At 46.5% G+C, this 24,627-nt stretch overlaps 1 protein-coding gene across 1 annotated transcript in view; it reads right to left on the bottom strand.

Moving 5' to 3' along the window:
* LOC147733640 (lamin-B3-like) overlaps nt 1–24,627 on the bottom strand; it is a 315,941-nt gene that overhangs the window by 147,499 nt on the left and 143,815 nt on the right. The window lies entirely within an intron of this gene.

Here is a 24,627-nt window from a genome sequence, read left to right as displayed (position 1 = left end):
ATATCATGTGATCAAGGGTCGAGAAAGACCCGAAACGCGTCATGGCTATGGTGCGGGGGCGCTTTTGCACATAATAAAGATTGCACCTGAAAATTCCTGGGTCCGCTGTCATCCTTCTACAGAACGTGAGGCTGACTTCCTGAGTTATATATATATATATATATATTTTTTTTATTTTTTTTTTAAGCACAAAGCACTTTTGTTTGTTTTTTATTATTCACTCCGGTAGATATAATATACTACAAGATGGGCGCCATGAACTGTTTATCTAATGCTGCATAAGTCCATTTTTTAGGTTTACACTAACATGTGATGTATTGTGGTTTGAAATACTTCTGTGTATGCACAAACAAACTGACATTGATGAATCCGTGAGGCGAAACGTGTGTCAGAGGGAGGGGGGCTGCACAATAAAAGCACCCAACTAGTAGATTTTTGTGTGTGCTATCCATTTGTAGCTACGTATAAGGTTGCCTTGTTGGAGAAATATATATATATATATATATATATATATAAATACTTACCAATATTAATTTTACAATGCGTATGTCTTTAGCATGCATGGCTATACCACGAAATATAAGTATTTTACAAGTACATACAAACACACACTAGAAAAACCTGCAAATAAAACCATTTTCCTGAAGCCTGTGGTCTGTCTCCTGCTTCGCCAGTTCTTTGAGAGTAGAGGTGGCAACTTGGAGTTCCTGTTATATATATACAAGGCGGGTGCTTACCGCCGAAACGCGTCAAGCAGCCTAATGAGAGAATAAACTTATTTGGAATCAACTAAATTTCACGGAGTCAGTGCCTTACTTGGATGAGAAAGTTTGGAGTGTTCCAGATATATATATATATATATATATATATATATATATATATATATATATATATATATATATATATATATATATATATATATATATATATATATACACACACACACATACATACATATACAAACACACATACATATACAAGCACACATACATATACAAACACATACATATACACATACACATAAACAAGCACACATACAAACACACATACAAACACACATATACAAACACACATATACAAACACACATATACAAACACACATATACAAACACACATATACACACATATACATATACACACATACATATGTATGGAATACTTACCTGTAAAATAGATACATTAATGGGGTAAAGGCAACCTTGGTAAAGGAATAGCCATTGTAAAAAATTGTTACAACTTTTGTGGTTTAGACCAAGCAGTGGTTAAGGAGACGTTGTTTAGACTGTAGTTGTTCAAGTGGTCATTGTTTCATCATACAACCACCTCAAATGGCACCTATGTTATTTTAATTAGACTACAAAGCAATCAAGAGTGGAAGATGACACTAATTCCACTGAAGCCAACCAAAAGATAGACTGTGGAAAAGGATATTCCTATTTAGCGGCAGGGCATAAACATCCTTTCAATTACAAGGAACACGCAAGTCAGATCTGTAAAATGTATGTGTGTACATTATTTTATTAAGAATGTCAAAGCCAACTAATACAGGGCCTCAGAACTTTCAAAAAGAGACATTTCACAGTGACAGAATAAAGAAGAGAAGAGCATGGGTAGAGAGAAAGTAAACGGGCAAATTAAAAACGGATAATAGTAAGCCATATAATAGTAGTATCATTGCAGTCATCTGTTTAACAGAGGGAAAGTAAAGGATAAGGAGGAGATAAACTGGGGGAATAGACGGAGAATGAGAGGGGAGTCAGGACATACTGTCAGTGGGAAAGAGACTGAAAGACGTTATTGATCAATAGACGGATGCTATTCTGTTTGTAAGAAGTTAGATTTCTGTAGCTGCCTTAATGAATAAATGGTCTTGAAAGCAGCAATTTTTTAATACAAGTTTTTGAAGGATGTGCAGTCATTAAGGGCCACATGTACAAACAATTCTGTTTGTGATTGCCAAATTGCGAATTTCTGTACAAATGTGTGTTTTCCACATTTTGCGATTCCTAGTGGGTCGCAAATAGACCTGCCTCATGAATATTAATAAGGTTGGGCTCTGTTTGCGACCATTTGGAAATTGCAAAAAAATCACAGGGATGGTAGCTTGCTGGGGTCAGCAGGTCACCATGTCGGATTGCTTTTCAATAAAGCAATCTTTTTTTTCTTACCCCTCTCTTATAGCAGCCTGTTTTCCTTCAAGGAAAATGGAATGCATTTAAAAAATAAAAAGCTTTCTTTATTTTTGTTTTTTTAGAGTAAGCACTGGTCTGTGGAACCACTGCTTACTATTTGTGAATGTTGGTAAAAACATTTGCGAATGGGTTACCACCTACTTGAAGTAGGCGGTAAAATTGTAATATTTTGCAACCACATTTTAGTTGCAAAACATTTTCACATACCACTGCATGTGGTATTAGGAAAGGACGCCCTAAACACGCCCCTTCCTAATACAGAATCATAAACCCAATTTGCGATTCGGTAATATGGACATTTCAAAAATACTTGTTGTATTTGCAATTGGCCTGTTTGTTCACACATAAATGCTTTGTACATGTGGCCCCATATGACTGGCTAGCTTTGGAAAAGTTATTCTGGAGATTTCTTCCAGCCACTTTCAGGGTTTGCCTCAGACTCTGGTTTGTTTGATCAGATTGAGCTTAAAGATGGAATGTAGAACCACTGATGTTTGATAGCACTTGAAGGTGTTAGATCTGAAGAGTTTGATGGCTATCCACATAAGACAGCAGACCCTGTGTTGTATTTGGCGTTCAATGGTTAACCAAAATAGCTATGGGCCTTGAAGGAGGGGGAACAGTAATTTTTAAATCAGTCCAAAAATATTACTTATTGCTCAGTGTTGAGCATGCTGAAGTTGTGCAATGTCTGTTTGGCAGATTTAGGTATATTGCAATCAAGAAGCATCAGTAGTAGCTGCTACTTAACAGTGGGGGTGGTGTGGGTGTCACATCACGGGAGAGTCTGGGGAAGGAAATTAAAAGAAAAAAAAACACTTACCTGTGTGTCATGCCGCCTCTTGGTCCTCTTAAGCCCGCTCCCAGGACTCCAGGGCAGGAACAGGATGCACCCAGGCTTCCAGACTCCCCTAGCCAATCATGACACTGCTGATAGAGTCGTGATTGGTCTGAGCGGCGTGGTGCGCCGATCAGATGGGGCATTTCTCCACCCAGGCTGTAATGCAGCCAGGGTTGGGAAGACGCAAAATGCACATGACGGCCAGACATTCATGTGCACAAGAGAGTGCCACCATGTGGAAGTATACCTCTTTAGAGGTACACTGGTGCAGGGTCACCCTTTTGTCCACGGGTTCAAAAACCAACAAAGTAGAGATCAGCAATGGAGTAGGAATAATTAACAAGTTTATTAATCACTCATGAGTGGGACCACATCCACACAGCACTCAAGTGCTGGAGGAGGTAGTACAGGAGGAGGTAGTACAATGGCTTCACAAACCCGTGCTTTTTTTTATAAAGGTTTTGTGCAGTGTAAGCATGTGAACAGAAATAGGAAGAACAAGTTTTAGAAATAGTTATCAGCAAACAAAGGCAGATGAATAACTACATGGTCAGCAAAGTGGGAAGGGGAGCAGAAATGCTTATGGCAGCAGTAAATGATTAACAGTTAACAGGTGTACTGGCAGCTACAAACTCTCAGCACATTGCTTTTAACTGAGTCAGGAAGTCAACTAAAACAGATAGCACAAGCAGAGTCAAAAGACTAAAGAATTACAAAGGAAACGTAAATGGACACCACAGCCAAAATGGCTGTCGCTCATGTCAAGCAAAATATTACACCTTTGTCACAACCACTCTTTCGCCTGTTCCTCTGACATGCCAGCCAAACCCATACCTAACCAGCTGAGCATGGGAGGAAACATAAAATGATAACAACAATGCGTTATTTTATTTTTCCTTTTTCACCTGTTTACAGATCAGTAGGGTGACGCTCCTCTGCCTTCACGGAGGAGCCGCCCCGAGTAGTATAGTCCTGAATGGACAACTTCTTCGGCCAGTAGTTTTCAGGGTTGGATGGATAGGAGAGGGCTGGAATTTAAGTGGTTTCGTGATTTGATGGTTGCTTGCATTTGGACATTGAAAGATGGGTGTGCATCGAATAGGACTTCAAGTTAGCACACTGCAATATATGGTAGGAGAGGTTGATCGAGTGATGAAGTCCAGGAGATATCTAGAGGTCATTCTTTAGTACTAGTTTTTCAGTTGTATCGCTATTTATATCAAAACTAAGTATTTCAAAATAATTAATCGCCTAAAACTGACCAGTGAGTAACTTTGTTCAGCTGTACTCCATAATATTGTAATTTACAGCCAACCACCTAGCCCCCATCCCCAATACCCCACCTCCCTAAGCATTCCGCTTCTTGTTGTCAAAAAATTTTTTTTTACGCACTAGGCTCAAAATTCTAAAGCTGGTAAGATAATCAGACTGGATTCGTACCCCATATCTAACATCAAGGAGCTAAGAGGACAAATTGGGTCATAGGTCGCCCTCCACTCAATACTACTATCACAAATATGACCCAGACCACCAAGGCACTTTGAAATTCATTATTTTCATGTTGTAACAATTGTTACAAAGCTTTTGCAACTAACTCCTCTATTTTAATTATTGAGGTAGAAGGTACACCCATGTTGTGCCATCTTAAAAAATTGCCCAATCCCTTAATAGTATCGCACTCAGACAAACATGAAAAAAAGTGTGTGAAAGCGAGATGGCGCCTCACGGGCGCACCACCAACGGGAACCTGGCAGGTACTCACCAGGATTGCCCTGATCATCATTGGCACCATCAAGCTCAAAAGAAAAATGTGTCCAATAACAAACAAGACAGTGTGTTTCTGAAAGTGTGCAGTGTGAATAAACAACGGACAACATATATAGTGTCAAAACAACATATAACCCACAAACAACACTGATATATGCCTTTATTCTGTCTCTTTCATGTTGGTTGTGGAATCTAAAAATGTGGGTATGGCTACTCCTTATCCAACCACACTCTACTTGCCGACATGTTTCATTGCCATTCACATTTTAGGCAATTTCTTCAGGGCATCACACATTTTTAAGCCACTGCACTGGACATAAGTAGTCTTCACAACTGTAAAAAAACACACATAGACCTGCTTTATAGAAAGCCTTAAAAAAAGTGGTTTGAAATGAGTGGTCCCAAATGTACACAATTCCATATTATTTACCCTCAATCGGCCACCTGGACTCATACCAGCCGAGAGGGCGAAACCCTCCTGTGTTTCTAGACATCTCCAAATGCGAGTCCCCTTATGCTCCCTTCGATAAATTTCACTGCAGGGGATAAAATTACCTTAAAATGTGATGGGCACTAAATGTACTTTTATACAGCTTGAATTGTACATTTGCTTCGAGCCTGCATTCTCTTGCAGCCTGCCTGCTTCTCTTGCACCTCGGGCATTGTTAGATCAATATACCACAAACACTCCAAATGGCGTTTAGAAAGATCAGTAACAATTACTAAGAGGAACGCTTTTTGCTCGTAACTCCAAACCTGCTTTCCTGTACTCCCTGATTAACACTTTTGCCCCTCGAGCGTTTCCCTAGAAAAAGTATTTTTTTTGTATAAACTAACATTTCGATCAGCGTTTCATGGAGAGTCAAATCAGCACTTTCCTACGCATCTGGATACTATCCTTGGTTGGCTCGCTATTGGAGCCCCCACTCCTTACCGATAGGGACGCTTGTAAAACACTGTCTCATCAACCCGTTTGCCTTCTCCGACCCCCGTCTTCTATATAAACATACATAGTGTATTTCCTGGGCAAAGTCTATTACGCTCGAAATCCCGCAAGACACACAAGGCGCCATCTTGGAGTGGGACAATGCCTAGTCCACTCTATGGGCACACCGTTATTACAATACTCTTGCGAGAACTCGAAATGCTCAGGCGAGCCTCAGCGAACTCGGACTGCTCGAGGACACTTTTTTAAAAAAAAAGCCTTTATTAAAGAAACAGGGTACAGCTAGGTTTTCTTTGGGGAAAAAACTTTATTGAGGAAAATGGAAAAAAGACAATTCATTTGCACTGTGTTAACTTACTCTATTTATGCAGTAAGTTAGCCACCAGCACATAAAAACCTTACAAAAACAAGGGCTAAGCCAGTGGGTGCAGGACGTGTAACTATATTATCCTTCTCCTAGTACAAGGAAAAAAAAACGTTTTTCTACTAAAATTATTCGCAATTGTGCAGTTGGGAAAAACAGCTTCCAGTGAAAGCTGCACATAAACCCCACAATTGTTCACAAACTTGTAGTAAGATGACAGGTATGTTTACATTAAGTGTATATCCTGTATCTAGCCCTTAAGCAAGTGTACAACCTAAGTAGCAATACTGTGGGGTGCATCTATTACTCAGAGGTTTTTTGCTTTGAAACACCCTCACAAACAGTAAAGAGCCATTATATCAGGTAGAAGGATCAATGCACTTTGTGCCACTCCAGAAGTTCGTTTAGCCCCAATCTTTCACTCTTTTCCTGGTAAATCCATCGGGCCTCCTTAGTGATGAGCAGCCGCTCTACCGTATTGGAATCACCTGTCACTTTTTCTAACACCACCCATTTGAAAGTGTGTTTATTGGTGTGACAATGTTGAACCAGCTTCGGAGTAAGCTTCCCTGACTTTATTGTACTTAGATGTTCTTGAATTCGGGTTTTTATCTTGCGTGTAGGGAGTCCAATGTACTTTAAGGCACACTCACAGTCCAGTTTGTATATCACGTTCATAGTGTTACAGTTGCTAAAATGCCTAAGATTCCATTCCTTGCCAGATTGCAACATCACACTTGTCATCTTGGATGTCAAAGGGCAAACAGAACACGTTCCGCAAGGATAGTGTCCCACCGGAACCGTGCTGTTTTTGGCTACAGTACTGACTTTTGTACGTGTATGTACTAGTTTATCTTTCAAATTGCTTGAACATTTGAAAGCAAACCTAGGTGGTGGCATTTTAAATTCCTTATTAGACAGCAGGGACCAGTGCTTCCGTAAAGATTGCCGTATTTTCGTGACCAAGGGGTCAAAAGTCATCACCATTGGAAGGCAATCTTCTTTTTCTCTGTGGTTCACCTCCAAAAGTACACTCCTGGGTGTATTTAGTGCTCTTTTCCTTGCTTGTTTAATGACTTTCGTGGGGTAATTTCTTCTTTCCAATCTGTCACATAGAACCTGAGCCTGCTCGTTGTAGACCTCTGTGGTGGAGCAGTTTCTTCTGTAACGGAGAAACCGCCCCACCGGCAGGTTATCTCTAAGTAAGTGATGACCATGCCTGAGAATGATTCTGAGTGCTACAGCTGCGACAGGCACCGGGGAGGAGGGCGGGCGATATGAATGTCAGCAGCCCTACATGCCAATAACAGAGCGTTCGAGGCATGTGGGCTGCTGAATTCATATCTGTGCATAGAACAAATAGCAGTTACCTCCTTAGCGGTGGTTGCCCATGCCAGCTGCAGCAGTCTGAAAAAGTGTTTTGAGAACAGCCTGTCCTACAGCAGCTTGCTGTTTGGAGTGTACATCTACCCAGTAGTGTTTGGTAAATGTATGTATGGTGATCCATGTGGCTGCTTTACATATATCCTCTAGGGAAATGTTACCTAGGAAAGCCATGGATGCCCCTAACTTGCGTGTGGAATGCGCTCTTGGGGGAACTGTTAATGTGTGTTTAGCTTTTTGATAACAGATTTGTATGCACTTAACAATCCATCTGGCTATACCTGATTTGGAAATGGGGTTGTGTTTGTGTTTTGGAGAGAAGGCAACAAACAGTTGTTTAGTCTTTCTAAAATCTTTTGTCCTGTCGATGTAATACAGGAGAGCTGTTTTAACATCTAAGGTGTGCAGTGCTCGCTCTGCCACAGAATCTGGATTGGGGAAGAAAACTGGCAGTTCTATGGTTTGATTAATGTGGAACTGCGACACCACTTTAGGCATGAATTTCGGGTTGGTACGTAGCACTACCCTATTAGCATTAATCTGTATGAAAGGCTCTTAAATAGTTAGGGCTTGAAGCTCACTAACTCTTCTTAGCGATGTGATGGCTACCAGAAAAGCCACTTTCCATGTAAGAAACTGTATTTCACAAGAGTGAAGAGGTTCAAAGGGTGGTCCCATTAGTCTGGTGAGAACTACATTTAGAATCCAGACAGGTGAAGGAGGGTGTCTGGGAGGGATCACTCTTTTGAGTCCTTCCATAAAGGCTTTAATGGCAGGCACCCTGAAAAGGGAAAGATGCTGCCTGTTTTGAAGATATGCAGCAATGGCGGCCAGGTGTATCCTGATGGAACAATATGCCAGATTGCATCTGTATAGATGCAACAAATAACATATGATGTTCTGCGTGGACGCATCTAGCGAATTAATGTCAATATTGGAACAGTAAATGACAAACCGTTTCCATTTGGCCGCATAGCATGCCCTAGTTGTAGGACGCCTTGCCTCCTTGATGATGTTCATACAGTCAGGGGGTAGGTTAAGGTAGCCAAACTCTATGACCTCAGGAGCCATATCGCAAGGCTCAACTGTTGTGGATCTGGGTGCTGAATGTCTCCATGGCTCTGAGTGAGGAGACTGGGCGTGGGGTGCAGCCTTTCGTGAGGCACCACTGAAAGTTATGTTATGTTATGTTATGTTATGTGATTTTTATTTGGCGCACAGATGCTCCAGCTAAGGAGCGTCCTGGCGCCCGACAAGGCAGCTACACAACACAACTAAACTATAAGCAACACAAGCATACAACTAAGGGAATAAAAACGTTTTCACAGCGCGACGAAAGGAAAGCAAATCGCTCATAGCGCGAATTGCCTGGGGTAAGGAGTTCCACAGGGTAGCTGCACGCACTCGAAATGAGCGTCCACCGGCCCTACTTCGCTTGAAGCGCGGCACAACGGCCAATTCGAGGTCTGCCGATCTTAAGGGTCGTGCTGGGATGTAATTGGCCAGGAGGGTCGTAAGGATCGTTGCCGGGGACCCCTTCAAGATCTTATAGGCGACGCAGAGGACCTTAAACTGGATCCGCTGGGCCACCGGAAGCCAATGCAGCGCCCGTATGCTGCTGGAGGTAGGACAGAATCTTGGAAGGCCTACCACCGCTCTCGCTGCGGCGTTCTGGATCCTCTGTAAGCGCCCGATCTCTGCCACATTTAAACCGGCCAGCAAGGAACTCGCATAATCCAGCCTGGAGATGACAGTAGCTTGGATCATGAGTTGCCTGGTGGGGGCATCGAAGAACTTTAGCACAGGACGTAGCCCACGCAAGATGCCGAAGCAGCATGCAGCCGTGCGTTTAGTGTGGCATGCAAACGTAAGGGAAGGGTCCAGCCAGACCCCGAGGTTCTTAAGCTCTGCGACTGGGATGGGAGCAGGACCCAGCTCCCCCGGCCACCATCTCTCTCCCCACAGTTCCGGCTGTCTACCAAATACCATGACCTCGGTCTTACTAGCGTTTAGCTGAAGACAATTGGACGTCATCCAGCTCGCGACCGCCCTCAGTCCTTGTTGAAACCTGGAAGCGTCTACTTCGGCATCCCCGCTGATCGTGACCGCTAGCTGGGTGTCATCGGCATATGACACCATGGTCATACCCCATTGTTTGACAACCTCAGCTAGCGGCCTTACGTAAAGATTAAACAGCGTAGGGCTCAGCGAGGAGCCTTGGGGGACGCCCAGGTTCAACGGATGGAATTTGGACTGAAAGGGCGGGACGGTCACGCTAAAGGCCCGGTTGGTTTAGAACGACCAGAACCACTCGAGAGCAGTGCCGGTAACACCAGCCTCCTCTAGGCGCAGCAGAAGGATAGGGTGTGAGACGGTGTCAAAGGCAGCGCTTAGATCTAATAGCACAAGCGCTGCCGTTTGTCCCGCGTCAAGCACGGAGCGAAGGTGCTCCACCATATAAAGCAGAGCCGTCTCCGTGCTATGACCTGCCCTAAATCCATTCTGCGTAGCGTCGAGAATATCTGCTCGACAAAGATGTTCCGAGAGAACAGCATTTACGTGTGCCTCCATCACTTTAGCCGGCCATGGCAAGAGAGAAATAGGCCGATAGCTCTCCGGCTTGCTCCCGTCCAGGCTCGGTTTCTTAAGAATAGGACGAACCATGGCTCGCTTCCACTTCAAAGGAACTTCACCCGATGTTAATGACAAATTGACCAAGGAACAGAGCGGTGAGATGTCATGTACCGCTAAGTCCTTGAACACTTCAGGGCAAAGTGGATCCTCTGGGGACCCAGACTTCACTCTGCGGGCCAAAGTGCCTAGGCTATCAGGAGTTAGCAAAGGTAGAGAATGTAGTCCCTCAGATGGTGGTGGCTTAAAAGGTGGATTCGCCGAGGGAACGACCGATGGGAAGGCTCGATAGATGGCATTCACCTTTTCCAAGAAAAACTCTGCCAACTTTTCACAGTGCTCCACAGAGCTCTGGTGTGATGTTGTGACTTTTTTGGCAGTGAGGTCTTTCAGTACCTTAAAGATAGCCTTTGCCGGGTTCGAGCTATTCCTGAATTGTGTCGCATAAAAAGCGGCACGAGTTCTACATACCGCCCGATGGTACAGCTTCACCGTTGACAGATATAGGGCTTTCTTTGAGCTGGAGTAGGCTTTGCGCCACGCCCGCTCTGCGCGCCTACAAGAGACCTTCAGAGCCCGCAGTGAGTCGTCGTACCAGGGGCTGGCCTTGCCAGTTCTAGTTTTGCAGGTTACCACGGGAATAAGGGTGTCCAGGGCCCTCGATACCCAGTCGCTAAACCTGTCATATACCTGATCCGGCGGGCCCGAGACGTCAAACGGGTCAGCCGATAAGAGGTGGAAGAGCTCATCCAGCTTGAGTTTGTTCCAGCGTCGTCTTGGAACAGAACACACCACTGGCTTAGGTAGACTGGCCACAGTCGGGCAGTGGATCTGTATCAAATAATGATGAGTCCATGCCAGGGGTGTGTAGCTGGTGACGCAGGCTTCCGTAAGATTGGTGAAAAACGGATCAAGGGTGTGACCCCCTGAGTGTGTAGGCTGCGTCACCAACTGATTCAGCTGTAGCGCCTCAAGGTCCGCCAGGAAACTGGATACTGAGGGACTGCTGGAGTTGTCGAAGTGCAGATTTAAGTCTCCGATGATGGTAAAATTGGAGCACCCCGTAGCCAGATTGCTAATAGCGTCAGGTAGCGCTGCTCTAAAGGCCACTTCACTCCCCGGGGGCCGATAGATCACTAGTCCCGACAGGGTGAAGTTAGATGTGATGGCGACCTTAAACAGGGCGCTTTCGCACCCCGGGATTTTTCCCGGGAAAGTTCTAGGAACGTGGTGTACCAGGCCTGCCGTGCCCACGTTGGAGCAATCAGGATGAGCGTCATGGAGTGCTGTCGCAGTGTGCGTGCCACTAGCGGTATGAGTAGTGCTGGAGGAAAGCGTACGCAAATCTGCCTGACCAGTTCATCCATATCGCATTGCCCTGAGACTGCGGGTGTGGGAACCTGGCGGCGAAGGTTTGGCATTTTGCGTTTTCCTGTGTGGCGAATAGGTCGATCTCTGGATGACCCCACTGCTGGAAATATGGTTGGAGCACCGAGGAGTGTATCTCCCACTCGTGCATCTGATGGCTGTGCCTGCTGAGCAGGTCCGCCATCTGGTTGTCTCTGCCTGGGAGATGTTCCGCCATGAGGAACATGTTTCTCTGAATGGCCCACTTCCCCATGCTCTGGGCTACATGAGACAATTGTGGAGAGTGTGTGCCTCCCTGCTTCTGGATGTAATACATGGCAGTCATGTTGTCCGTCCGGATCAGCACGACTTTGTTGCATAAGTGTAATTTGAACGCCTTCATCGCCATGAAGATTGCCATCAGCTCCAGCTGGTTGATGTGCATCTTCTGCTGCTGTATCGTCCATAGTACCTGCACTTTATAATAGAGGACATGCGCTCCCCAGCCCTGGAGAGACGCGTCCGTCGTCAGCACTACTTGTGGTACAGGCTCTTGGAACTGTCGTCCCCTGCAAAGGTTTTGTGTGTTCCACCAACGCAGAGAGTTGTAAGCACGACCGGTCACCAACACTAGGTCTTTTAGATGTCCACGAGCCTGGTTCCACTGTCGTGCTAAGCACTCCTGGAGGGGACGCATGTGCAGCCTTGCGTGTGGGACTATGAAGATGCAGGAGGCCATCATACCTATCAGTTACATGAAAACCTGCGCCGGGAGCAAGTGTTGGGTTCTGAAATTTTGAATTAGCAACTGAATGCTGTTGACTCTGGCCGAGTTTGGCTGAGCTGTTGCTGTCATAGTGTTTATTGTTGCCCCTAGGTACTGTTGTACATTTGCGGGCTGAAGGTGTGATTTTGGGTAATTTAGTGAAAATCCTAGACTGTGTAGGAGGTGAATAGTGCGGGACATGTGGCTAGCACATTGCTGGGCTGACTTTGCTTGAACAAGCCAGTCATCCAGGTAAGGATAGACATGGATGTGTTGTCTCCGAAGGTCCGCAGCCACTGTCTCCAAGCACTTGGTGAACACCCTGGGGGCTGTAGTAACCCCGAAAGGCAGGACCTTGAACTGGTAATGCTGGTTGTCGACGGTGAACCTGAGATACTTCCTGTGACCTGGGTGAATGGGAATGTGAAAATAGGCATCCTTCAGGTCTTGTGTTGCCAGGAAGTCGCCCCTACATGAGCAATGGTTTAACTTGCTGTAAAGTTAACATGTGAAAATGTAATGACAAGATGTACTGGTTCAGGGGTATGAGGTCTAGAATGGGCCGCAGGGAACCGTCCTTTTTTGGGATCAAGAAGTACAGCGAGTACACCCCTGTACCTTGCTGTTCTAAAGGCACGAGTTCTATGGCTCCTTTTTGCAGCATACAGATTACTTCTTGCTGCAATAAGTGCATGTGCTCTGCGGACATAGGACGGTGCCTTGGGGGTATGTTGGGAGGGGTGGAGGTTAGTTCCAGACAATAGCCGTATTGGATAAGTTGTCTCACCCACCTGTCTATGGTAATGACTTCCCAGACTGGCAGGAACTGCTGGAGTCTTCCCCCAACCGGTGTTATAAGGTCGGGGGCAGTGACAAGGCGTCACTGTTTATTGGTGGCGGAGGATCTGGCATTTTTATTTCCACGTCCTCTGTCTTTGGTCCTGTTCCCACGAGATCCACCCCTGTTATTCTGGTTGTAGGTGGTTTGCGTGCTCCCCTTGTTGTATTGGGCTCGCTGCAATGCCTGACCTCTAGAAGGTCCACTGTTACCGGAGCGATGAAAGGAACTGCCCCTAAACTGCTGTGACTGCAGAGCCCCCATGGATTTTGCTGTCTCAGTGTCTTTTTTAATTTTTTCAAGGGTTGTGTCTACATCAGGACCAAAAAGAAAGTCAGGGTTAACTGGCTTGTTGAGCAAAGTTGTTTGGATCTCTGGTTTGAAACCAGAGATGCGGAGCCAGGCATGACGTCTCAGCATTATACTAGTGTTGATGGCTCTAGCTGCTGTGTCTGCTGCAGAGTGCACACTTGATGGATGCATTTGAAATTAACTTTCCTTCCTGTATTAGCAATTCTGCTCCCTCTTTATAAGCATCAGGCAGGTGTTGCATCAGTTGTTTTAACGTGTCGTAGTGAGCCCTATCATATCTGGCTAATAGGGCCTGCGTATTTGAGATCCTCCAAATATTAGCCGCTTGAGCTGCTACCCGTTTGCCAGAAACTTCCAAGATTTTGGATTCTTTGTCCGGAGGAGGAGCATCACCACTTGTTTGAGAGTTTGCTCTCTTGCGAGCATTAGCCACTACTAGGGAGTCCAATGGGAGCTGGCCCTTGATGTACGTAGGGTCCACAGGCGCAGGCCTATATTTTCTTTCAATCCTTGGGTTTACAACCCTTGCCCTCGTGGTCTCCTTGAAAATGTCAGTAGCATGTTTGAGGACACCCTTTAGCATAGGCAATGTCTTTACCGATCTTTCTGAGGTGGAGAAAGTATTGAACAGAAAGTCCTCCTCCACTGGCTCAGTGTGCATTTCAACGTCATGGTTAATGGCCGCCCTTTTAACTAAAGCGTTGAACGCCACCGTGTCTTCAGTAGGCGAGGTCTTGACATTATAGGACTGAGTATAAGGCGTAGTGTGTGGTTCATCAGGGTCAACAGGGTCAGGTGTTGAGGTTCCCCTTGATCTGTGTCAGCATGATAAATAAATCCCATATGACTGTAATCTTCTGCCACATCCTCATCGCTGCATGTGGGAGAATAGGCATTGTGTTGTGTATATGACTCCACATGTTCAAAGAGAACAGGTGAGGTGGCTGAATCCCTTTTCCTTTTGAGAGGGATTTTGTATGACTCTAAAGGATGTTCTGGAGCGATTTTCCGTTTGTGAATGGTGAGTCTGCCAGAATCCGAGTCGATGAAGAGCTTCGACTGATTGTCATACGATGGTGCCTGGAACATTAACTCCTCCGGAATGGACTGAGACTTGGAAGGTCCCAATACCTTCTTGGAGGTTTCGGTGCTCTTTTGTGGCTCGAACGCTTTGGGTCGAGCGGTCGGGGGGAGTCCGTATTTAATTGGTGGAGGAAGCACCGGAGACGATCCGACCTTCTTAGAGATTGACGTTGTCTTCGATCCGATTTGCTGCGGTGGATCACCAGCATGCTTGCGGCCTTGCGTCGACTCGAGCTCATGGTGCGCAGCTACGGCCTTGGGCTTTGACCCGATATGCTCTTTCGGGTCGGGTTTGGTCTTCGACTCGAGGGCCTTGCTCAACATTGGCTTAGAGGCTGCAAGCGTCTGTTCAACAGTCTTTTTAGCCTGGAGTCTTTTGGCAGTGTGGCCCATGTTTGGACGTCGACTGCGTCAGAGTGACGTGCTTGACCGTAGAGACTGGCTTTGGCGCCCCGCTCTTGGGGCCGACGCCGCCTTGTGGCCCCGAAGGGTCGATGACATTTGTAGACTTGACTGGAGCCGAGGAGTTCGAGGGCGTCGATCCGAGGACTGTCTTCAACAGTTTTGGTTTCGTTTTTGCCTCTGTTGGTTTCGGTTTCGATAGATCGACCGATGGCTCCTTAGAAGTATTCTTAGCCGGGCCTTGACGCGGGGCTATAGAATGTGGCGTAAGATCTCGGCTAAGGCCTTCTGGCGATGCCTCGACCTGAGCCTTAGAGAGCACAGTGTCAATATTAGGCCCTGCGATTGCGGGTGGGCCTTGCTCATCACTCGAGTCGTCATCGACGGCTCCGATGGCCTCTGCGTCAACTCCTACCTCGATGACGTCTTCAGCATGGACATCGTCTTCATCGTCGTCCACACCGAAGTTAGAGTCTTGCTCCGATGCGGGGTCCGACTGCTGGTCAGGAACCTCTTCATCGACGCCTTCATCGTCATTGGCCTCGAAAATGTTCTCTGGGTCAGGCGCCGCTTTCTATGCCGACTGTTGTGCGGCACGTCGAAGTCAAAGCGTCTTCTTCGATCGGAACTTTGAACAGGCCATACAGCTGGCCTTGTCGTGGTCCAGGGATAAACATTTATTGCACACTGGGTGCACATCAATGTGAGGGTATTTTGAGTTGCAGACGGGGCATCTCTTGAACGGGCTCCGTTGCATTGTCATCTTAGTTGGGGCCTGTGGTGTTGAAAAGGCAAACCGCCTTCGACGTCCTGTTCGAAGAACTGGATGAAGTATAGGCACCGAACGAGACCATACCGACGCCCCGAAGGCATTTTGGCCTTGCGCAAAGAGTTTTATATCGATTCCGAACTTGAGTCAAGAAAGTACATCCGAACCCAATGGCGGTAAAAAACAATCTGAGGATGGAGAGGATGCCCATGGGCACTGTAGTCCAGGGGAGGAGCCACCTATCTCTTCGAAGACTCTTCCAGGACAACAATGTGCAATCATCCGGACCCAACACTAGGCGGCGATCTATGCACAGATAGGAATTCAGCAGCCCACATGCCTCGAACTGTTAGTTTATACAAAACAAAAAACTTTTTCTAGGGAAACGCTTGAGGGGCAAAAGTGTTAATCAGGGAGTACAGGAAAGCAAGTTTGGAGTTACGAGCAAAAAGCATTCCTCTTAGTAATTGTTACTGATCTTTCTAAACGCCATTTGGAGTGTTTGTGGTATATTGATCTAACAATGCCAGAGGTGCAAGAGAAGCAGGCAGGCTGCAAGAGAATGCAGGCTTGAAGCAAATGTACAATTCAAGCTGTATAAAAGTACATTTAGTGCCTATCACATTTAAGGTTTATGTAATGTTATCCCCTGCAGTGAAATTTATCGATGGGAGCATAAGGGGACTCACATTTGGAGTCGTCTAGAAACACAGGAGGGTTTCGCCCTCTCGGCTGGTATGAGTCCAGGTGGCCGATTGAGGGTAAATAATATGGAATTGTGTACATTTGGGACCACTCACTTCGAACCCCTTTTTTTAAGGCTTTCTATAAAGCAGGTCTATATGTGTGTTTTTTTACAGTTGTGAAGACTACGTATGTCCAGTGCAGTGGCTTAAAAATGTGTGATGCCTTGTTTCATTGCCATTCACATTTTAGGCAATTTCTTCATGTCTGCAAGTAGAGTATGGTTGGATAAGGAGTAGCCATACCCACTTTTTTAGATTCCACAACCAACACGAGAGAGACAGAATAAAGGCATATATCTGTGTTGTTTCTGGGTTATATGTTGTTTTGACACTATATATGTTGTCCGTGGTTTATTCACACTGCACACTTTCAGAAACACACTGTCTTGTTTGTTATTTGACACATTTTTCTTTTGAGCTTGATGGTGCCAATGATGATCAGGGCAATCCTGGTGAGTACCTGCCAGGTTCCCGTTGGTGGTGCGTCCGTGAGGCGCCATCTCACTTTCACACACTTCTTTTCATTTTTGTCTGAGTGCGACACTAAGGTGTGTGATATTCGTTGTCTCACAACTGTTTTATATTAAGGGATTGGGCAATTTTTTAAGATGGCACAACATGAGTGTACCTCCTACCTCAATAATTAAAATAGAGGAGTTAGTCGCAAAAGCTTTGTAACAATTGGTACAACATGAAAATAATGAATTTCTAAGTGCCTTGGTAGTCTGGGTCATATTTGTGATAGTGGATTTGTACCCCCTCATTGGATATTTTTACTCGTGCTTTATGGTGTCCCAAATCATGTAATGTAATACCCATCTTCAGGGAGCGTGAGTCTGGAATGCAGAGTAGGACTCTAATGTATCTACATTCAGTCAATTTGCAATATTCTATAGAAACAATAGTGATAAATGGGGCCCCATCATTATCATATGTTTTGTTTCTTTGTTCTATCATTGCTACCTCAATGTCAGCTGCCCCCTTGTTCCATATTGAGTTTTCCATATCCCTCCCCACCCACCCACTCACTCACAGATACCCCTTCCAAGTTCCTCCCCCTGTGGCCTTTTACTTGCTGCAAATATGGCTTTCATTGGTTTCAGTGGTGCCTCTGTGTTCTACACCCTCCTTAGAGGCTGCTTGCATCATTTTATGGCTGCTCACTTCTCTAACTGCGTCTTTTTTAGCTTGCACTATTTCAGTTGAAGTTTGTAGGAAAGTGGGATCAGCTTCTATGGTGATCCCCACTTTTTGCCTGGTGCTAAGCTGTTACTGACTATTCTGACTGAGATCCGGCTAATCAGGACCCCAGTCTATCTACTTTCTGTAGGAAGGTGGATATCTGAATATGGTTACCCCCAACTTTTTGCCTAGTGTTTTGCTGGTTTTCGACTTAGTTGGCCTGGGATCCTGCTATTCAGGACCCCAGGCTTCCTGCTCTCTCTGTTAAAATAGACTCCATGTACCTTAGGTACATATCTAATTGGTATTGGGTCACTCTTGTAAGTCCATGTACAGTGTACCATAGGTACACAGGGCATAAGTGCACCCAAGGCCTACCAGGGGCTGCAGGATGTATTATGCCACCCTTGGCTGGCCATCCAAAACTGACACTACTGGCTGGTAACACAGCTGGGGCAAGGTGGTGTAATCACCCTTTGCTGTAGATCTAGTATACCTATATCTAACCCTAAAATGGACACATACACTCCTATAAGTCACTCCTATGGAAGGCCTTAACAATCCTGGAGGCAGAGTGCTTGTAATTATGTGAGATTGTGCTCTAGCATGAGCTGAGCCTGTCTGCAGCTTTCGGAACCAAGTTCTTTAGCGGTTTCCATGATAACGCTATACAATATACTCTTAAGTGCATTATAATCCTCGCGGTTATTGCTAACTTTGGCATAGCATTATCAAAACATGTCGAGTAAGGTGTCATACGAATTGGAATACTAACCCCTCGCCAGTTCTGGTGACGGGGGTAGCATTCCACCCTTTTAGAGAGACAACATGTATGTAACCGAACCCCGGTTAAAGTTAACTCGAGCCTCAGCATTACAAAATGGATGCTGCCACCACAGACACAAGTCTGACCTCCTGCTGCTGGGAGTCCTTCCAGCGAGGGAAGCCTGAGCAAAGGGTTTCCTGCCTTGGGAGGTGCTAGCACCACCCCAGACAGGATTTTGTGTATTGAGGTAGGACAGGCTAAAAGGAATGAGACATGCCTGGGGCACACTAGGTGTCCCTGTGCATACCCCGGTTCAAACCAGGTGCTGGGGCACTCCAGCCCCAGCTCTGGCGCGAAACCACCCCCTTCCTGGTCCCACCCATAGGAGGGTCATAGTACAGCCCCCTTTAGGAGAATAAAGATAGGAGCTGGTCCCATTCCAAATTAGATTATCCTGATTTGAAACTCTACAATGAAGAAACTCTGGACTTCGACGTTCTGCTCCACAGAAGACTGAAGAAATCTCCCTTGTGGCCAAGGAGTGACCACCCTGCACAAGCAGGCACCATCAAGCGTCCTAGCGGTTCACTTCGTCGTCGTTCCTGCCGGAACCAGACTTCAGAGCCCAAAAAGATCCAGACTTTCAGACCTCTCTGACCTCTACTTACATTTGCAGCACAGCTGAGATCCGTGGGTGCGACGAGACACGTGGGACCGGCCATATTGGAGAAACTGCACTTCGCTTCCAGCACGACTTCAGAGGCATCCTCGAGAAAGTGCTTTGGGGATTGAGAAGCCCCAGCCCCGAGCAGCTCCTGCACAGAAGACCAGCCCTCCAGCATTCAGGGGATCTGCGTGGGGCACTTTTGCTTAATTACTGCTCGACGTGTTGTCTGGTCACTTGCCGGCTGGCTAGTGACCTCCTAGACGACGATCCATGAAATCTACATCGCTGGTCTGGTTGCTCCAGAGTGGCCCTTGCTTCCCTGCAAAGGAAAAGCACCCCGGACCCTCCTGGTCTGCAACAGACTCCTTTTCCACTCACCGCATGGGTTGCCTTTGCCAAGGCCTGTTGATGGCGAATCTGGAACCAACACCGCCGACAGCAAGAGCCTGCGTGGGACAGCTCAATGCCTCCATCCTGGTCGTTGAAGGCACCACCTGGTCCACGTGGCTGCAGAGTCAAGAGTCCACTCTTCACCTGATCGCGACAACAGCATCTGGTTCCTTCCTGGTTCCACTCCGGTCACTGGCTAGTGACTTTGAACATTGTCCCCTCTGCTTTCAGGTCTTCATCTTCCTCGATCCACCCTTGGATCGCTCGGGACAGCTTCCTCCTGGTCGCCTGCAGCATCTTTCTTCAAGGCTCCAGACTTCGACGCGGAAACCCGACACACTTTCACACCTATCCACCCGCAGCCCGTGGGTGAGGTAACGAGAGCATTTCGGTGCTCAAAGGTAGAGTGACTCTCCTAGTGTCCAGGTATCCTGTCGTTTTAGTCGTAACCAGTCATAACTGTCCGTACTCACCTTTTTCGTAATTTGTACTGTCCATTTACTTTGTCCCGCATCTTGCGTGTGAGTTCTCACTCTGCACACGCCCAGCGAACCTAAAGCCTCTGGACAGCTCCATTCCTTCTATCGATTTCCTTATACCATTTACTTAGTATATGGTTTGCCATGCCCCTAGGGCACATATTAACCAGTCATAAACAACATTCTTTACATAGAACAGCGTGCAACATCTAAAGTTAGATCCCTATAATCATATCTGGAAGGGGTCATATATCCATACCTTCCGTGTTCTCTCTACTCTAGTAGGCCATATATCTATGCCATCTGTGCATCTTTTTCTCTTTTCTCTTTTCTCTTTTTTTATCTGCTCTCATTGTTTGGAGTGAGACATTAGTATCATATGTACGATACTGTGAATAGATAGAAATGAACAGTATGTTGTTGTTAGTAAGATAACATTCATTAAAATAAGTCTCTTATGATGTACTGTACTCAGCTTTTGGGCAGATGTATCAAATTGTTTAGGATATGTAAAAAGTCGGTATTATCAACTATGAAAATAACCAACTATGAGCACATGTTAGAAAAATCTTGGCACTAATTGTTATGTACATAGTAATACAATATTGTAAAATCATTTTAAAATCTTTTTACAGTGTGATGGTACAGTCCTGAGGAAGGCACACAAGTGTCGAAACGCGTCGACAAAAAACAGGGAACCATCTATCTTTTATATCCAATGAACTATTCATTTGATTGAAAATATGCATATAGTTATATGCCACTAATCCTTTTATCTTTTTTGTATAATTATGCATCAATTTTATCAAATATCATGTTATTAAATGTGTATCTTTATATGTACATGCAATGGTGTAGTATCATTCTTTAAATATGTACTGATTTATTTCTTCATGTGTTAGTTGGTTCAGGAAATTTGCCTGGGTAATTTTTCTCACACATGGTCTTGATGGTGTCATCGATGCTCACGCTGGCCCAGGCTAGCAGGGGGTCGTGGTCGATGCTGTGCGAGGGTCTGTTGTGTTGCTGTCTGTTGGGGCTGTCTGGGTGTTGAAGCTGTTGTAGATGTTTCTATCTTGTGGTGGAAGAAGGTGGCTACTCACCCATGAGGGTCTTTAGGTGCGGGGGGCAGGTTCCTGAATGGGAGGTGGTCCTGGATCAGACGTAGGTGGGCAAGGAGGGAGTTCCAGGTCTTGGCCACCAGGTAGAAGAATGACCTTCCTCCGGCTGTGGTTTTGGGGATACATGGGACGGTGGCGAGGGAGAGGCTGGCGAAGCGGAGTTTGCATGTTTGAGTGTAGAACGTGAGGCGGTTGTTGAGATATTCAGGGGCTATGTCGTGGAGCGCTTTGTGTGCGTGGGTGGAGAGCCTGAACGAGAATATTTTGCTGACGGGGAGCCAGTGCAGGTCTCTCAGGTGGGCTGATATGTGACTATGGTGGGGGATGTTGAGAATGAGTCATGCGGATGCGTTGGAGTCTTTTCTGAAGTTTGATTGTGGTCCCTGCGTATTGGGCGTTCACATAGTCATGTCGACGAGGGCCTGGGTGACCGTCTTTCTAGCTCCGGTAGGGATCAAGCAGAAGATCTTACTGAGCATGCGCAGGGTGCTGAAGCATGAGGATGAGATGGCGTTGACTTGCTTGGTCCTCGTGAGAGAGGAGTCCAGGAGGAATCCTAGGTTGTGTGCGTGGTCAGTGGGTGTTGGTGCGGTGCCTAGTTCTGCGGGCCACTAGGAATCGTCCCAGGCGGATGGGGATGGTCAGAGGATGAGGACCTCCATCTTGTCGGAGTTCAGTTTCAGACGGCTGAGTTTCATCCATTCTGCGAAGTTCTTCATTCCTTCCTAGAGGTTGAGTTTGGCGGCTGGGTCTTTGGTGAGGGAGAGTATCAGCTGGGTGTCATTGGCGTATGAAATGATGTTGAGGTTGTGTTTGCGTACGATGGTGGCGAGGGGGCTCATGTAGATATTGAAGAGGGCTGGGCTGAGTGATGAGCCTTGGGGTACGCCGGAGATGATCTCGGTGGCTGAGGAAGGGAGGGAGGCGGACTCGTTGGGTTCTGTCGGAGAGGAAAGAGGTGATCCAGTCCAGGGCTTTATCTTGGATCCCGGCGTTGTGGAGGCGGGTTATTAGGGTGCGATGGCAAACTGTATCAAAGGCGGCTGAGAGGTCTAGGAGAATGAGGGCAGTGGTTTCCCCGTTGTAGAGTAGGGTCCTGATGTCGTCGGTGGCTGAGATGAGGGCAGTCACTGCTGTGGTTGGCTCGGAATCCGGACTGGGATAGGTCGAGGGACCGGTTGGCTTCGAGGATTCGGTCAGCTGCTTATTGACAATCTTCTCGATCACTTTCGCCGGGAAGGGAAGAAGGGAGATGGGGCAGAAGTTTTTGAGGTCTTTGGGGTCGGCCGTGGGTTTCTTCAGTTGGGCGTTTAGTTCTGCGTGCTTTCAGCTCTCTGGGAAGGTGGCGGACGCGAGGGAGTTGTTTATGACGTTCCGTAGGTGGGGAGCGATGATGTGTCGGCTTTGTTGAAGATGTGGTGAGGGCATGGGTCGGAGGGAGAGCCAAAGTTCATAACGTGGGCGGTGTCTTCGGTGCTGATGGGAGTCCAGGCACTGAGGATGGTTGTAAGGGACGTTGTTTCGGTGGCTGGGGTGGAGGAGTCTGTGCGCCGAAGCTGTTGTGTATATCGGTGATCTTGCGGTAGAAGAACGTGGCAAGGGAGTTGCAGAGGTCTTGTGACGGTGTGATGTCATTGCTGTTGGCGTTAGGCTTTGGGATTGGAGAGCTCCATGACTATGTTGAAGAGTTCCTTGCTGTTGTGTGTGTTGTTGTCCAGTCGTTCTTTGAAAGATGTCTTTTTGGTGGTGCGGATCAGCTGGTGGTGTTTGCGGGTGGCGTTCTTGAGGGCTGTCATGTTTTCTGTCGTCTGTTTGCGGCACCAGGTTTTCGAGGGATCTGCGGGATTTCTTTGATTCTTTGATGTCGTCAGTGAGCCATGTAGTTTTCCTGTTGCCGGGCTTGCCTGGAGGGTTTTTCAGTGGTGCAAGGGCATTGGCGCAGTTCACTATCAACTGTGTGAAGTTGCGGGCTGCGTCGTCGGTGTTCGTGGTGGTGATGGGTGGTTTCTGGCTCAGTGATGTGGTTAGCTGGTCTGCAGTGATTTTCGTCCAGCATCTGCAGCCTTCGGATGGTGGAGGGCCTCCAACTTCCTCAGCAGCGGCAGCTGGGGCAGGGAAACACAGGTGGTGCTGTGCAGAGGGGGAGCAACCTACCTGGTGGGGTCAAGGGTCGCTTACTTTGATGCAGGTCCCTCGATGCATAGTGGGAGAAGATTCAGATAAAGACCACTTCTACTTCCACCATCTGGGCACTCTGGACTTCACTGGACTTTCTTTGGCTCGACTTAGTCTCCCTTCCAGTCTGCTGCGTCGTCTGTGCCTGTGCACCATACAGGAACCTTCTAAGGCCTGTGGGCATCAAAGACACCTGAAGGAACCTCCCTTGGAGGGAAGGAGTCACTCCCCTGCATTCGCTGGCACTGCAACTAAGTTGACTGGTCTACTGATCTTGAGCTCAAGGGACTGGTGGTTTTTCACAGCTCCCGAGGCCTGCTCGAACCTCTCACCAAGTTTGAGGATAGTATCCCTGGTGGAAGTTGCAATAACCTGACCCCTGTACACCTTGTCAACTTGCAGTTGCAAAGGCTTGTTGACTTCTCTCTAGGAAGATCTTCGGGCTCAAAGTAGCCCCAACTTCACTCATCTTCGGTGACCAGAATCTTCAGCCACACTGCATCATGTGCATCGTGGCCTGCATCTTTTGGTGAGCTGCTGGAGGTCCTCTCGCGACGCCAGTGCCTCTGGCCTATGGGTCCCTTTGAGGGCCACCATTGTTTCTTGTGTTGAATTTATCACCCTTCATAATTCTAATATTACCACTTAACTATCCGTCAGGCCATACACCACACGGATCCTCGAGCAGAGCAAATAGAGGATGCAAAAGTGAGAAGAGCTTATGGCTCTCAACTCCACTGTTCCCTTAGCCCTTGATTACTTCTTTAAGCTCTGAAACTAGGAGCATATGTTTAAATATATTATGCTCAACTTCAAAAAGAGGAAATCTGCTCCATATCAGTTGAGCTTTTAGATAAATCAGCCAAACTGCAACAGAGGGTTCTGGTCCACTTAGATACTCTGATGGACCAATCAAGAAATACGTGTTGAGCAGGAGTAGAATATAGAATTTTGTAGGGAAAGAAATGCAAGCACTTTTGATGCACACCAATTGTAAAAAAAAAAAAAGACAGATAAAACGGAGAATATTAAAAGTGCTGTCAAAAGTTAGAAAATGTTAGATAGATTAGATTAAAAATCCAAATGGCACTCCCCAACTAGGATTAAGAGACCAGTGGGCTTCAACTAGAAAAGAGGAGAACTCCTACTCCCAGGAATAGAATGTCTGCAGGGTTATATAACCTAGCTTTCTATTTGCACTCAGTACCCAATGAGCAAAGAAAATCTGCTATGCCAGCCACTTTGAGAAAGAATCAATGGCATGAAAATCTGGTAAGACTTTGAAGGCCTCCTTACCAAAACACAAAGAGCAGAGGATGCAAAACTTAGGAAATAAGGCTGTACACCTTTATTTAAGGCTGGTGCTAAATTTGGAGTAGACAATTAAGTTTTAAGACTTGACCACAATTTGCCCACCACAATGGATTAGGCCATCTTGGTAGTGGAATAGGGAAAGGTGG

The sequence above is a fragment of the Lissotriton vulgaris genome, chromosome 2_1 (genome assembly GCF_964263255.1).
Source record: "Lissotriton vulgaris chromosome 2_1, aLisVul1.2, whole genome shotgun sequence".
Lineage (NCBI taxonomy): Eukaryota > Metazoa > Chordata > Amphibia > Caudata > Salamandridae > Lissotriton > Lissotriton vulgaris.
This window is presented reverse-complemented; position numbering and strand designations above follow the sequence as displayed.